The sequence below is a fragment of the Emydura macquarii genome, unplaced genomic scaffold, assembly GCF_026122565.2.
Source record: "Emydura macquarii macquarii isolate MOO-44397 ecotype Brisbane River unplaced genomic scaffold, CSIRO-AGI_Emac_v2 contig_705, whole genome shotgun sequence".
Taxonomy (NCBI): Eukaryota; Metazoa; Chordata; order Testudines; family Chelidae; genus Emydura; species Emydura macquarii.
The window spans coordinates 14,054,046-14,071,031 of NW_027130842.1; positions in this window are offsets into that span (position 1 = coordinate 14,054,046).

The following is a 16,986-nucleotide window of genomic DNA, read 5'->3' on the forward strand; positions in this document are numbered from 1 at the left end:
AAGAGGAAAGCTGCAAAGGTGATCTTTATGGTTTCATGCTCCATTGGCCACCAGAAAAAGATTGCAAATGTATTATTCTTGTGGAGAATTCAAAAAACTGCCCAGATTTTTAGTCTGGACAGAGGAATAGGCTAAAAATATAATTACATGCTTGGATCAACATTCATCCAAAACAATTCTTCAGATGAAAATGCTTGACATTTAATAACTGGAAATAAAATTGGGGCAGGGACAGGAAAATGTTTCAATGGAAGGATTAAGGGGCAGTTAGAAACTGGATAAAAAATAGGAGCCTAAAGAGCTCATCTGGCTTTCTACTTTAGGGATTTCTATAGTATCTGTCATTGTAATTCCAATTTCCAACCAATTATAAATTCCCGGCATGAGGACAGTTGATCCAATTCTAGAAATTGAAGATAAACATTTTCATGGAGGCCAGTGACTCAATAAGTCAACAGTGCACTTTTTTATATTTTCTGTAGGACCAGGCCATCAAGGGAATCTGCTGGAACACTACCGAACACACTGGGAGAATAGGGAAAACAATTAATCCATGTGTGAGTCACTGTTGGAGAAATGAGTCAGGCTTTCTTTTGAAAGAAATTGCTAATATTTTTATATCAATTCACCAGACCGACTGAGTTTTGAACCGAAAACGATGCACAGTTAAATTGAAATTAGTGCGACAAAGGAGCCAAAAGCTCTACATTTTTCATATGAAATGAGATGTGAAGAATAACTCTGGTACTTGTCAGATTCTCTTCATAGAGAGAGACACAAGGGGCCAGATTCTGATCTCACATTGCCACCCCTGACTGCCCCTGTCTGTCTAGGTGCTTATATCCTCATCACTGTAGCATTTGAATGCCTCACACTTACTAATGGATTTTTATCCGCACAGCAACCCTGTGAGATAGGCAAGTATCTCCATTTTACAAATGGAGAACTGACACACTGGCTAGATTGCATGACTTAAACAAGGTCACAAAGTAGTCTGTGGCTGAGCTGGAAATTTAACCCAGGACTGTGGAATCCCAATTCAGTCTCCTATCCATTAAGCTCCATTCAATGGCTCCTCAGCTACTACCAAATCTGTGCCCTGGTCTACACACAGAATTACCTCAGTAAAACTACATTGCTCAGGGGTGTGAATAATCCACACCCCTGACTGCTGTAGTTATACTGACCTAAGCACCGGGGTAGTCAACACCATGTTGGTGGGAGAGCATCTCCTGTCAACATAGTTACCACCTCTCAGAGGTGGATCAGCTAAGCCGACGGGAGAGAGCTTCTCCCGTCAGCTTTGTGCTACAGCAGCACAACTGCATTGATGCAGCTGTGCTGATGCAGTATTTTACCTGTAGACAACCCCTCTGCAACAGTTACGTTGTAGGGCAGGAAGACGCTGCTGTAGGTAGAGCCCCAGCCCCTGCTCATGTAGGTTTTCTTTGACTTTGCTCCTATCTGCATCCAGCAGCAGAAGGGAGCTTGTGTCCCGCAGTTGGAGAGTCAGCAGAAAACTCAAATGGCTGTGGAAATAGAAAGTGACTGAATGGATCCTATTCATAGCTCCAAATCACAAAAAAACATTCCCATCCAGGAAATCTAACAACCTAAAACTCTGTTACTGCCTGATACATTTTAACTAAAATAAATATAATTAATTAGAGACTAGAGCCACAAAAAGCCATCTGCAGTATAAATACATACATATAACAAAAGTAATAGATTATCTATAGATGTGATCTGCCCCTCCCCTACACTCAGAAAGCTTTCAAGCTCCCTGTATTTGACAGGAGTCAGTTGAGAGAGCATTAAAACACACAAACAAGGAAGGAAGTCCCAATCACCCTTTTTCAAGGCCATTCAGGCTGCTTGCTTTTTCACATAACTAGGTGTCCATACTCATTTTGTCAGTCCCGCATTTTCTTAAAAGACATTAGACTACACTTTTTCCCCACAGCCAATCTCGCTGACAGCGGCTCTAAAGCCTCCTGCTTCATCTGTTTCTACTCTCACACAGAGTCCCTGAAACTTTTATCTCACAGCTGGCCCAGAACACACAGCTGCCTGTTAGAGTTAAGAATAACCTTTTAAAGATGGTTCTATTGTCTGTACAGCTTCTTTCCAGCAAAAATGCAGGTTACCATCCTGCCTGCCTTGTGTTGGTGGGGTGGAAGGGGACAGAACTATCTGTACACTCCATATAGCCACAGGGAGAGTACAGACAGGTCAGGCTCCAAAAAAGATGCACACTCCTGAGACACTGGCAAACCAGGTGCCAGCTCTTGCCACGTCTTTAGGCCTCAGCCAAGCACTGATACATTCATTGCTGAAAACCAGACTGTTTCACCTGTGTGTTAGTGTGGATAAGATGGGTATTGAACTTATAACAATCTGTTTTGTGTTAAGACTAAATGCTTGGAAGTTGCTGCATGCATTAATCACTCATTTATAATATTGTTATCACATACTATAAGGTAATATTTAAGTTTTTTCTTTGTAAATATAAAAAATTGTTTGCTCTAGAACTGTGAACCAGTCAGGAGGGATAGTCTTCTAACCATCAAGCAGCTTAACAATACTAAATGGACCACTGTGAGACATCACAATACAAAGACTTTGTTAATTGCCCCTTCACACCCAGGAAGAGGCTATGTGCAAAAGCACTCATCCCATCACCTTGAATTATGGATGAAAGAATAAAAATAGCTTTTCTCTTTTGCTGTTTAGACTCTCACAGGGCTGGAGCTATGAAAGAGAAGCAGAGATACCCAGGGTCAACCTGGGTTAGCCCTAAAAGACATTCAGGGTTGACAGATTACCACAGCTCTGTCACCTTTTGGAAAACAAGGTTACTTACCAGTAACTGCTGTTCTTCGAGATGTGTGGCTCATGTCCATTCCACTACAGGTGTGTGCACGGTTACACAGAACTTTTTTCCCCTTAGCAGATCCCATAGGGCCAGCTCCAGCAGCCCCTGGAGCCCTGCGCACATGCCGCAGTATATGAGGTGCTGCCAGCCCTATGCCCCCTCAGTCCCTTCTTTCTGCCAACGTTGGCAGTGGGGACGGGGGGGGGGGGGGGGGGTTGTGGAATGGACATGAGCAACACATCTCGAAGAACATCAGTTACTGGTAAGTAACCTTGTTTTCTTCTTCGAGTGCTTGCTCATGTCCATTCCACTGTAGGTGACTAACAAGCAATACTTTGGAGGTGGGTCGGAGTTACCAGTGAGCTGTCCTCAGCACCTCTCTGCCAAATCCTGCATCCTCTCTTGCCTGCTGGACGATGGCATAGTGGGACGTGAAGGTATGCACCAATGACCAGGTGGAGACCTTGCAGATGTCCTGCAGGGCACTCTCTCCAGGAAGGCTGTGGATGAGGCTTGAGCTCTGGTGCAGTGTGCTGTGATGCTTCGCTTGCTCGTAGCAGAACTTGATGCATGATGTAATCCACGAGGAGATGCACTGCGTGGAGACAGGTGAGCCTTTCATCCGGTCGGCCACTGCGACAAAGAGCTGCGTCGATTTCCGGAACGGCCTTGTACGCTCGATGTAGAAGGCCAGGGCTCATCTCACATCCAGTGAATGCCATCTCCTCTCCTCCACCAAACCATGAGGTTTGGGAAAAAACAGGGGGAGAAAAATATCTTGGTTACAATGAAACTGGGAAACCACCTTCGGCAGGAAGCCTGGATGTGGCCTCAACTGTACCTTATCCTTATGGAATACTGTATAAGGGGGCTACAAGGTCAAGGCCCTGATCTCGGAGACCCTCCTAGTTGAGGTAATGGCCACCAGGAAGGCTACCGTCCATGAAAGAATGAGCAGAGGGCATAAAGCCATGGGTTCAAAGGGGAGCCCCATGAGTCTCGAGAGGACTAGATTGAGATCCCAGGGAGGCACCGGGTCACGGACTTGTGGATAAAGCTTCTCCACCTCTTTGAGGAACCTGACCAACATGGGATGGGAGAACAGGGATCTCCCCTCTGGCGACTGATGGAAGGCCAAAATGGCTGCCAGGTGAACCTTCAGCAAGGCCAGCACCAGACCCTGGAGCTTTAGCTGGAGCAGGTATTCCAGGATCGCCTGTATAGGTGAGAGGGTGGGCGGAATACCCCGGGACTCTGCCCAACAGGTAAACCGTCTCCACTTAGCCTGATACACGACCTGTGTAGAAGGCTTCCTGATGTGAAGCAGGACTTGTTGGACCTGCACCGAGCAGGCTCTCTCTCCCTCCATCAGTCACAGAACCTCCAGGCCGTGAGGTGCAGGGAGTCCAGGTCCAGGTGCAACAGGCGACCATAGTCCTGAGATAGAAGGTCGTGCCACCTCCAAAGCTTCAGGGGTGGGGCAATCAAAAAGTCCAGCACGATGCTGAACCAGTGCTGTCTCGGCCAGGCCGGAGCAATGAGTATAACATTCGCCCTGTCCCTCTTTATTTTCAGCAGGTCCTTAGGTAGGAGCGTAATGGGTGGGAACGCACACATGAGGGCCCCTGTCCAGTCCATGAGGAGCGCATCAGAAATCGACCCAGTCTCGTGACCCTGGAGTGAGCAGAACCGTGGACAGTTGAACACCCCACTTCTGGAAGATCGTAGTCACTAGTTCAGGTGCAGCCGATGTGGGCTCCCCATCCTACATCTGATGCGTCGGAAATTAGGGTGACCAATGGGACCAGTTCCCTGAATGGAACGCCCTTCATCACTGCCCTGGGAGTCAGCCACCAGTTCAGGGAGGCTAAGACAGGCGGGGGAACTGTGACCACCCAGTCCATTGGGTGTCTGCTCGGCACATATACTGAGGCCAACCATGTCTGAAGCAGTCTGAGCCTCAGGCGAGCTAGTCTCACTATGTACATGCAGGCCGCCATGTGGCCTAACAGCTGTAGGTAGTGCCTGGTTTTTGTCATGGGGCATCGGTGCAGCTGGGAGATGATAGAGACTATCTCCTTGAAACGTGGCTGAGGCAGGAAGGCTCTGGCCTGGGAAGGTCCAGGGTGGCTCCAATTAATTCTATGTGTTGCACTGGGGTTAGTGTGGACGTCTGCTCATTTATGAGCAGTCCCAGCCTGCTGCACGTGGAGCAAGTGAAGGTCACGCTCTCCTGCACTTGGGACTTGGACCTGCCCCTGATCAGCCAATTGTCCAGGTAAGGAAAGATTTGCACCCCCTTTCACCTCAGGTGGGCAGCCACTACTGGCATGCACTTGGTGAACACCCTTGGAGCTGAAGATAGACCAAAGGGTAGGGCTGTAAACTGGTAGTGGGAGCCAGCCACCATGAAACGGAGAAAATACCTGTGGCTGGGGAGGATAGACACATGAAAGTACACATCGACCTGTCCAGGGAAGGGATTATGGCCTATAGGGTTGAAAGGGCCTGGGTGGAGGCTTTGGCTGCTGCTGCACCTGGGGCTGTGACTTACACCTGGAAAACTGGGGCATGTACAGGCCCACTGAGTGAAGCGTGGCCCTGGAGTCCTTCAGACCGTGTAACTTCTCATCGATCTGGTCGGAGAATAGGGCCGACCCATCAAAGGAGAGGTCCTGAATAGACTGTTGCACCTTCTGCATCTTGCCAAGGCCCAAGAGTTGTCACGCTGTCTGGGGTAGCTCATGACTGTGAGTGCCGACCTCAGGGCAGACTATCAAGAAGCAGGGCAGAGACTCCAAACTGGCGGTGTGTTCTATAATTAGATTTCACCAGCCTAGTAACAAATATGAATTCCCAAAGCACTAAAATAGTCTTATCACGGAGTCACAGAAAGTCCCCACAGGCATTCCAGTCTATCTTGCCACCCAAGCAAGCTGGACTATGTGATAACTGGTTGCTATATACCAAAGATCACAAAATATTCTAGTTGCTCCCAGTCCCAAGAGACCAGTTGCTTATCACAGGTCAATTTGTACCTTCGCTCTCTCACCAAAGATGACACTTGCAGCCAGTCCTGTAATAAACTAACTAAAGATTTATTAACTAGGAAAAAGAAATGAGAGAATTATTTACAGGTTAAAGCAGGAAACATATATACACAAATGAGCTACAGTCTATGGTTCTTCTTCGAGTGCTTGCTCATGTCCATTCCACTATAGGTGTGTGCACACCTCTGCGCACGGTTACCTGGAACATTTTTCCCCTTAGCAGATTCCGTAGGGCCGGCTCCGGTGCCCCCTGGAGCCCCGCACACATGCTGCAGTATATGAGGTGCTGCCGGCCCTACACCCTCTCAGTTCCTTCTTTCCACCCTGATGGTTGCTGGAACTAGCCTTGCCCACCACAAGTACTATTCCCCTTGTTTGGGCTTGTTTGATATTCTAAGTTAGTCTTAGTTAGTTAAGTAGTTGTTAAGTGTTGTTAAGTGTAGTTAGAGATAAGGCAAGTCCTGCGGGGACTTAGAGCGGCTGGTCCATGCCCCGGTCGCCGGGCTTCAAGCCGTGTGCCTCCTGTGGGAAGGCCTTCCCGCTCAGCAATCCCCACGACTGCTGCCTTAAGTGCTTGGGTGAAACCCATAGGAAAGAAAAATGTAAGATCTGCAGGGCTTTTAAACCGAGGACTCAGAAGGACCAATAGATCTGGTTAAAAGCCCTTTTGAGGGAGGCAGCACTCCGCCCGGTGTCCAAGTCGGCCCACTCCACCTCGGCACCGAGCGTGACCTCGGTGCAGAGCACACCACTGGCACCGGCCCCACCTTCGCACAGCGCAACATCGACGGCACCGAAGATGAAGAAGCAGCTTGCAGAGCGTGGACACTCCCCTGCGCCGTTGGTACAGGCAGGGTTGAGTACAGAGATGCACCAGACCCGGCCCATCGAGTCTTCTCCGATGCCTGCATCTCCAGTCAGGGAGCCTCTCCAGACTCCTGGGAGTGGGAGAGTGCCCCTGCCAACACTGTCGACACTGGAGGCTTTTCAGGCGGCAAGAGCCTTGTTGGCCTTGCCTACGCTACCTCTACCTCCCTCTCTGCTGAGGGAGAAGGGGCCAGTGTCATGGGGGAAACCCGCTCTGGGTCCCCCTGAATGGCAGTGGAGATCCCTGGTACAGGGAGGAAGATCTCCCGCCGGAGGATCTTCGAGGGTAGAACAGAGCTGCTCCCCCAGCAGTCACGCCAGGTCGGCGTCATCGAGCCGATCTGCTCTGGCACAGGACGTGGAGTCTCCCTCTCGGCGCTGATGTCGATCCCTGGAACTGGAGGCAGCGCATGCCAGGAGGCAGCACTGGTCGAGGTCTGCCAGGCAGCACTCAGACAGCTCCCGTTCCAGATCCCCAGCACCTAGGAGTTCGCCCGTACCTAGATGGCACAGAACCTGGTCGCCATCAGAGGACCCGGCACCATACAGTCCACGACGTGGAACCTGGTTGCCGGAGTCCGGCTCAGCACCGAGGAGTTTGGAGCAGTGCCGACCTTGGTCACTGAAGGTGTCTGCAGGGCCGCACGGCAAGTGGCAGCGGAAATCATTGGTACCGAGACGACACTCCAGTATCTCTAGCTCTTCAGAGTTCACCTCTGGTCCTCAGCACCGTTCACAGCGACAGAGGCAGTGCTCATCATCCTCCAGGTCAGAGGCGTCGAGAGGGAGGTCCCCGGCACGGAAGGGCAACCGGGACCAAGGACGTACATGGCACCGCCGGTACGGTGACTCGGGCTCTCCCAGGGGCAACAGTCGTCGGGAGAGCCGACCCCCCCCCAAAGTGTCACAGCCTGTGGCTCAATCATCCCCGGGTTGGCCCCAGGATCAATGGCCACAACAATGGCCTTATTGGGCCCCATGGGGTATCCAGATGGGGCCAGAGCCCCGATCCATTATGCCATCTGGGGTGCAGTCCATGCCTCCGGGAAAGGAGAAGGCCCATAGACACCACTCCTCGGATGAGGAGTTGGACCCCATGGAGGAACCTGCAAACCCTTCGCCAGGAGGGGGAGCACCACAGTATGTGCCTCGGCAGTCCTCTTCCTCCTCGCTGGACGAGGCATTCTTCTGGGACCACTCAACGCCACTGGAGGATTTCAGGGCTCACCAGGAGCTGCTCAAGAGGGTGGCCTCCAACTTGGGGCTGGAGGTGAAGGAGTTAGAAGAGGCCGAAGATAGCCTCTTTAATGTGCTGGCAGCGGCTGCCCAAGCGAGAGTGGCTCTCTCAATCCACGAAAGGGTCCTTAAGATTGTAAAGGCCCCGTGGCAAATCCCTTCCTCGGTCGCCCCTACGTCAAAGGTGGCCGAGAAAAAGTATTATGTCCCAGCCGAAGGGTTGAGTATTTGTTCACTCACCCCACCCCGGGAACCCTGGTGGTAGAAGCAGCTAACCAGCGAGACAGGCCAGGTCAGCCAGGGTCCACTCCCAAGAACAAAGACAATAAGAAGCTGGAATTGTTTGGGAGAAAGGTTTATTCCACGGTACGCCTGCAGTTCAGGATTGCCAACCATCAGGCTCTCCTGGGTAGATATAATTTCAACCTGTGGGACTCCCTCAGGCTGTTCGCTGAGGCCTGACCTGAGACCAGGCTGCAGACTTTAGCACCATCGTGGAGGAAGGAACCATGGTAGCTAGGGCAGCGCTCCAGACATCCTGTGACGCTGCGGACTCGGTGGGCAGGGCCATAGCCTCCGCCATCTGTATGAGAAGGTGCTCATGGCTGTAATCCTTGGGCCTTGTCACGTTCTTGGGCCACGTTTCTAGTTATGTGCAACAACTGTGTATGGTTTCTGTTGGCATAACAGAAATGCAATATTGTGCAGGCATAACAACCCTTCTGCTGCAGGGCTGAATCCTACTCTCCTCCAGCAGAACCTCCAGGGAAGGACAGCAGTGCCAGCATTGCCTTCACCATTCATGCAGTTTGTGTGACCATATGCCAGCAGGAGAGAATGCAATTCACTCTCTTTAATAAGACCGAGAATAAAAATATGTAGCTAAGAAATGTTCTTTTTACTGTAGTAGTGGATCTACAAAAAGAATAGCACTTGAAGTGCCACAGGGAAGGATGTTTAAGCAGTAACAACACTAGATTATGATTCAGGACAACTGAATTCTATTCCTAACTCTGCCATAGACTTCCTGTGTGATCTTGGGCAAATCACTTCACTTCTTTGTGCCTTAGTTTCACCATGTGTAAAAGGGAAAATTTCCCTACGTCACAGCAATATTTGCAAGGATAAGTTCATTAATGTTTGTGAGGTGCTCCGCTATTACCTTGATGAACTCCATAGAAAAGTCCATAAATAAAAAATTTGACAGGGACATTGCATGGAACTTTTTCAAAAGTTCATATAATTTCTAACCAATTTTTCTAAGTGTGGTAAGGTGAATACACTGTATATGCTAAATTTCATGTTCCAAATCACAGCTAGGTTTTAAGCTATTTCTAGGAGGAAAAAATGTAAGGTGATATTTTTAGACTGGGAAGAGTGTATTTTTATCCAGGCTTTCAGTAACTTAAAAGCAGCTGGATGTAGCTTACTTAAGCTTTAAAAAAAAAAAAAAATCATATTGAGACTGAGACCAAGCGTGAAACATCGCAGAATAAAAAGGCAAATGTTTTGGAAAATTCTGATATGTTGTGAGAAAATGGTGTATAACCACAGCAACAACACAGCAACCCTCACAACAGCATTTACTACCTATGCGGAAAATAGGTAAGGGGGAGAAAATAATTATGTATAAGGATGTAAGCGAGGGACCATATATTTCCGTATCAGTTGCCACCTTAAGTGGACTTTAAGACTGTTAGATAATACAATGGTGTGTTTTATGGAGCGTCTGATGTCATTTCTACAGTTATCTCTAGGCTTGAGTAATATTTAAAATTAATATCTTTTGCTAGCCATTTCAAAATTATTAGTAGATTTCTAAAGACGGAATTGCTAACATATTTATTAGTGGTTGCTTTCATAATGTCCTGGCATTTATTTTTGCTTATACTGTACTAATTTATGTTAATTAATAAGGAAACAGCAAAACAGCAATAAGCAAAAAACCAAGAAGAGTCAAATAACTTTCATAGTGCACCTAACAAAATCAAACTTCTGTCATGAAGATAGATACTATTACATGATTTAATTACTGGGCACGCAATTCTGTTTAAGCCACTAAAAGTAATGGATGGGCCTGAACCAGGATTGTAGCATGACAAGGGCCCAATCCCCAAAAGAACTCCAAATATAAAGAGCAGTGCTCCAAAACAAAGAGGTCTGCCTGCCTGCGCTCCTTGCAGGATCAGAACCTAACTTAGCAGTTTTTTATGTGGCATGTAGCAGAAGCAAACTGACATACTGCCTGCATAATGTGTTTTTGGGGTTGTGTCAGGCAAAGGGAATTGGCCAACTGTAAGACAGTTGCCATAATTAGGTTTCAGTGCTTAAGTTCAAGTACCTCTGGATGTGACAATGGTTTTTGTCTATATGCCAAGACTTCAAGTGATGCAATAAAAATGCAAAAGGGAAAATATAAAGATATAAAAAGAGGGGGGCAGGGGAAATCATTAAGTCCTATGAATGAGCTTATTTCGTTTGTACTTCACCTGCAATATCACTAAAGACCAGCAGGTTGTGCATGTGTTCTAGTTTTCTTAATTAAAAAAACCCACCACAATTTGGTAACACTTTTATCATAACCCAAAGGCAATCAAAAGGCAGTTTTATCCCAAAACATTGTACCTGCTCTTTCTTTGTTTTGTTCAGATGTCAGAAGGGATCACAAGCTGAGGATCTTGCCTAATAAACTTAAATTGCTATGATATATACAGAGCGATATTTATATATACACACACACACACATTTTTTATATAACATGTAGTCTCCATCATACTTATAAACCTTTTCCTTACAGATAAATACATGCACAGATCAAAGAGTTCACTTCATTTACATTCTTACAAAAATAAGGTAATGAGCAGTTACACTTTATTCCACCAAAGGACAGTGTAAAAAGTTGAGGAGGAAGGAGGAAATGGAGAAGGAAAGCATTGATTGGTTGGTGATATTTCCTGTGCTGCTGCCTGCATTGCCTTTCTAAAATGAAGTGAAATTTTCCTTATCCAGCTCCCATAGCCTTTATTATTTTAGTAAAAAAGAGCTGGCCGGCCGTTCTACACAAATTAAAATATAAACACATCACACGTCTTTCAATGGAGTTCATTCAGAATGAGGTGTCCTTCTTTAAGAAGAGATGCAACAGCCAATTAAGGGGACTGTTTCAGCCATGCAGTTCCAAAAGCTACATTCTATAAAAAGGGGAATAAGGACAATCCGGGAATTACAGACCAGTCAGCTTAACTTCAGTACCTGGAAACATAAATGGAGCAAATAATTAAGCAAGCAACTTGCCAACATTTAGAAGATAACAAGGTGATAAGTAACAATCCGCATGGATTTGTTAAGAAGCAATCATGTCAAACCAATCTGATAGCTTTCTTTGACAGGGTAACAAGCCTTGTGGATGGAGGAAAGCGGTAGCTGTGGTATATCTTGACTTTAGTATGGCTTTTGGTACTGTCTTGCATGACCTTCTCATAAACAAACTAGGGAAATATAACCTAAATAAAGCTACTGTAAGGTGGGTGCATAACTAGTTGGAAAACTGTTGCCAGAGAGTAGTTATCAGTGGTTCATAGTTAAGTTGGAAGGGCATATCAAGTGGGGCCAAAGGGATCAGTTCTGGGTCAGTTCTGTTCAATATTTTCATCAATGATTTAGATAATAGCACAGAGAGCACACTGATAAAGTTTGCAGATGATACCAAGCTGGGAGGGGTTGCAAGTGCTTTGGAGGATAGATTTAAAATTCAAAATGATCTGGACAAACTGGAGAAATGGTCTGAAGTAAATTGGATGAAATTTAATAAGGACAAATGCAGTGTACTCCACTTAAAAAGGAACAATCAGTTACACACATACAAAATAGGAAATGACTCCCTAGGAAGGAGTACTGCAAAAAGGAATCTGCGGGTCATAGTGGATCACAAACTAAATATGTGTCAACAGTGTAACACTGATGCAAAAAAAGCAAACATTCTAGGGTGCATTAGCAGGAGTGTTGTAAGCAAGACATGAGAAGTAATTCTATTGCTCTATTCCGCATTGATTAAGCCTCACCTGGAGTATTGTGTCCAGTTCTGGATGCCACATTTCAGGAAAGATGTGGACAAACTGGAGAAAGTCCAGAGAGGTGCAACAAAAATGATCAAAGGTCTAGAAAACATGACATATGAGGAAAGATTAAAAAAATTGTGTTTGTCTAGTGTGAAGAAGAAAAGACTGAGGGGGACATCATAACAGTTGTCAAGTATGTAAAAGATTGCTAAAAGGAGGAGGGAGAAAAATTGTTCTCCTTAACCTCTGAGGATAGGACAAGAAGCAATGAGCTTAAATTACAGCAAGGGCAGTTTAGGTTGGATATTAGGAAAAACTTCCTAACTGTCAGGGTAGTTAAGCATTGATATAGATTGCTTAGGGAGATTGTGGGGTCTCCATCATTGTAGATTTTTAAGAGCAGGTTAGACAAACATTTGTCTAGATAATGCTTGGTCCTGCCATAAGTGCAGGAGACTGGACTAGATGACCTCACAAGGTCTCTTCCAGTCCTACATTTCTATGATTTTCTACCAGAACACAAGGCACTTTTCAAAATAGCCATTCACAGAAGCTTCCTGGTTCTAAAATACCAAGCTTAATAATAATAATCCAGAAGTAAATTTACCTATTTTACGAATAGGCTGTTCATTATGTTACTACAAAGCAGCCAAGTTAGTTTTTTTCAAAACCAATTTGAAATAAATATAGAGTAGTCTGAGTTAAGAATTTGTCTTGCTTCAGTGTTGAATGCAAAAGTGTAAATATAGGAGTCTAGGTCCTTTGGATATGTGCATGTCATGTCTTCTAAAATCGGAGTTACATGCATGCACCAAGAGGCAAAAAAATAACACTGAACACACTTTTAGCACTTTACATTTTAAAATACTGAGCAAATATTAACTTAACTAGTGAGTAAGCTCTGGACTGGGACTCAGAAGATCTGGAGTCCATTCCTGACTCTAAAAACAACGAGAGTCCTGTAGCACCTTAAAGACTAACAAATTTCTGTGGACATAAGTTTTCATGGTCTGCAAACCACTTCGTCAGATGCCTGACTCTGCCACTGGTCTACTGTAAAAGGAGGATAATGAAACTGACCTTTTTTAAAGTGCTTTCAGATCTCTTCTTATTTTTATGCATGTGGTAACTTTATTCATGTGAGTCATTCCACTGACTTCTCATGGGTAAAATTACTCACCTGTGTAAGTGTTTGCAAGACTGAATATTAATTAATCTTCACCTCACCATATGAGGTAGATAAATGTTCATATCTTCATTTTACAGATTGGGGAAAGTGAGACAGAAAGCATAACTTGTGAGAGCAGCTACAATAACCTGTCCAAGGTCCCACAGTGTCTGAGGCAGAGTGAGCATCAGAACTCAGATGGGTCCTAAATTCTTGACCAATCTACTAATGCACACCTCCTGTCTTGGAGAAAATTTATCCCTGTGCAGACGGCCCACAGAAAGGCTCATGTTCACTTAACTCCTCAAAATAGGGTTAAAGAGGGATGTTAGTGGTGCATAAATTTTATAGTGCCCCACTGCAGAGGGGGAATTTCACACTAATAATAGACCCTTCTGTTTAAAGGATGGGCCCATGTAAAAAAGAACACAAGATTTCTTAATTCAGTGGATTGGAGCAGAGCAAATTGCAGATCTTGCTCATAGTTCAAGGAAATCATGACTGACATTTGAAAATGAATGTTCTTTCAAACACCCCACATAAAACAGGAAATACCACTTTGGCTCTACCACTAGAAGAAACCATGCCGTTTCCTGTTATTAGAGTTTAGTTTCTCTTTTAAATGACACATACTGTTATTCCAACTGGTCACTCTTAAGCCACACAAAAAATCTTACTGTACAGTACAGGAAGCCTCCTCCTGCTGAACTACCTTACATTTCAGAGATGGATTTTATCAAAAATAAATTGGTATGCCAAATATACTATATACACACGCATGCCCCTATATGTAGACATGATACCCAGGCAATAAATTGCATTTATCTTCCACTTTTGACCGATTTACCTGCATTCTGTCCACTACCAGCTCCAATCAGGATTAATTCCAAAGCTCTGCATGGATTTAAATCAGCTCCATTACCACACACACATATACCCACTTCAGTAATCTGCCACAAAAACATTTCCTTTCCCCCAAAACGTAGGGTTTTCCCTCCAAGCAATGACCTATGTCAACAGCACAAGGCAGTCACCATTCAGTCCTGGATTGATGACAAGCTTTCAGTCCACTATCTGGTGAAATCATTACAGCTAGAAATAGAGCGCTGGGAATCCTGTCCATCTCAGTAGATCACAGCATTCACTTTTAGCTCTGGTAGTTCATGAGATCTGGAAAAAAGAAAGAGAGAGAGATCCTTGATTTCCAGAAAAGCCATTAAAGCTATTAAAGATGACTTTTAGAAATGACTAATCATTCCAAGACCTGAACAGCTGGCCTTATGGATAAAAGAATAATAATGAAGTCTTTTATTTTCTCTCTCTCTCTCTTTCTCTCTCTCTCTCTCACACACACACACACACACACACTTAATTCTAAAACATTTCTAAGTTCTCTCAAATAATATGTGAAACAACACACATGGGGTGGGGTAATATTATGACTGTGTTGGCACCCATTTAGGACCCCAGGCGTAATTCCCTGTGTATATTGCATTTTAGAGTAACGCTGTCATTGCAAATTCATGCCCCTAAACCTTTTATACAAACACTATTGTCTCCAAACACAACTGAGCAGAGAGCATAGTGCTCAGTGGTCTTCTGTATTGATGTGATTAATAGATACATACATCACTTGTGTATATCTGTTTACATAGGATTCATCCCTCTTCTCCCCCCACCCCCCGTATCTCCTCACATTCTGACTGAGAGATTGGATATTTTTGAGCTGGTTTTGCTGCAATTATTTCAGCATCAGATGGTCAAATTATTTATCAACTAACAAGGTTGGAATGTTTTCCCTTAATGTAAAAAAAAAAAAAAAAAGTTCATTTATTCTGATGCTATCTTCACTTCACATTCTCCATGCTTTTCATTTCCTTCATGTCTGAGAGGCCTTAAAAGCACCTGAAAAGGCAGGAGATGAGTTTTGAATGTTACACTCATATGTACAATAAATTTACTTTCTCAGACACAGGTTTTTGCCTGAGATATTAGCTACATTAAAGTTACCCTGTGCTGAGAATTCTTTGTTCTATTTTAAGTAACAGAGTGACGTGACCCATTCTCTGCTAGTTGCTGAAAAGTCAATATTTAAAAAATCTATTGGCCAGCGAACAGGGCAGTAGTCCAAAACTATTTTAGGCTACATGACCCTGTTACAATCAATTGCACTGCATTTATCAATCCAAGGACATTGTTGCATTGCTATATATCATACAGACATACACACATCCACAAATATACACATGCATATGCATGCATACACACTGACAGCAAGAGAGTACAAATCACTGGGCCAAATTGTGCTCACATTTGCACAGTGTAAATCTATTTCAACCAATGGAGATACTCCAGATTTGCAAGGGTGTAAGGGCTCAGTTCTGCAAGCTGCTGACCGCTCTCAGAAAAGGTCACACTGAGAAAAGCACTTCAGCATGTCAGCGGTGGAGGTGCTTAAAGTTAAGCACATTGAAGCTTTCACGACCAAGCTGTAAATGACTGCAATTTGGCCTCTGTTTGTTTATTTACTGTTCAAATCTGAGATGGACCTGGGAGATTAATCCCTGAATTGGTACTTCTGACCATGAGGATACCACAAAGGGTGGAGTAATTGTCTGAACTAGTAACAAATACGTGGGCAGAGATCCCTCCTCCATCTCTTCACTTCCACATCTAATCGTGCAGTTCTCTTTTGCAGAATGATCTACAGGCATCAGACAGTTGGATTTTCCCACCTTCTAGAGGCTTTGCTGGGAGTGATATAAGATAATGAGAGCTTTAAAAGCAGGTTAGATCACAAGCAGGTAAGGACTTGTTATATAAGGGTTACCTACATGTACCTCAAAGACCTAATTCAGTCAGGTGCTGACATTTCTCAGGACTTGTCTATACATCTAGCTAGTTTGTGGCAACTACAGAATATGAATATATAGTGCACCAGTTGGCTGGGCACTGACTGTGTGGACTCTGCTACCGTGCCATAGTGTTCACTGATGTACTCTAGCTGGCTGCACACTAACTAGCTGTGGAGGCGAGCCCTCTGTTATCATTGACTTCAGTGGGAATTGAGGGTGCAGAGCACTTCAATAGATCAGATCCTCATCGTGTATCGCTACATCTCCATCTCTAGTTAAAAAAAAAAAAAACACGTTACAAGTGAAAAAAATATACACAGCTAAATCATGAGACTAATTAGTAGCTAAATGTCTCTCTCTTCACTGGAGTGAATATGGCTGAAAAGCCAACAATTTAATTCTCACTCTCGAATGTATGCTAATCATTTTAATTTACATTAGTTGTTTTACTCCTGAATACACACACACACACAGGCTCTCGATCGGTAAAATCCACCCCTATGCAGAGGGCCCATACAAGGCCTATCCATGACTTATGTCCCACTTAATGCTATTTTGGGGGCTTGCGTAGGACTGATGTAATGGATGGCCTTCTGCCAGGCCATCTGCACAGGTCTGCATCTCACCCTATGTTGGTATTATCCAGCTGATTTAGTTTCAAATTCATCACATGCACTTTGGGATTTTGTAATTTTGTTTGGCCCATTAAGCCATGTCATTGTACTGAGAATAAAAGGTTACATCATCAATAGATTTTAAAGCCTGGAGGGATCAGTATGAAGAGCTAGTTATATGATCAAAGGGCTTGGGGTGGGATGTATTTATTTCACTGGTGAACAAATGCCATGACAAAACAGAATTGAAAAAGTTAGGCAAA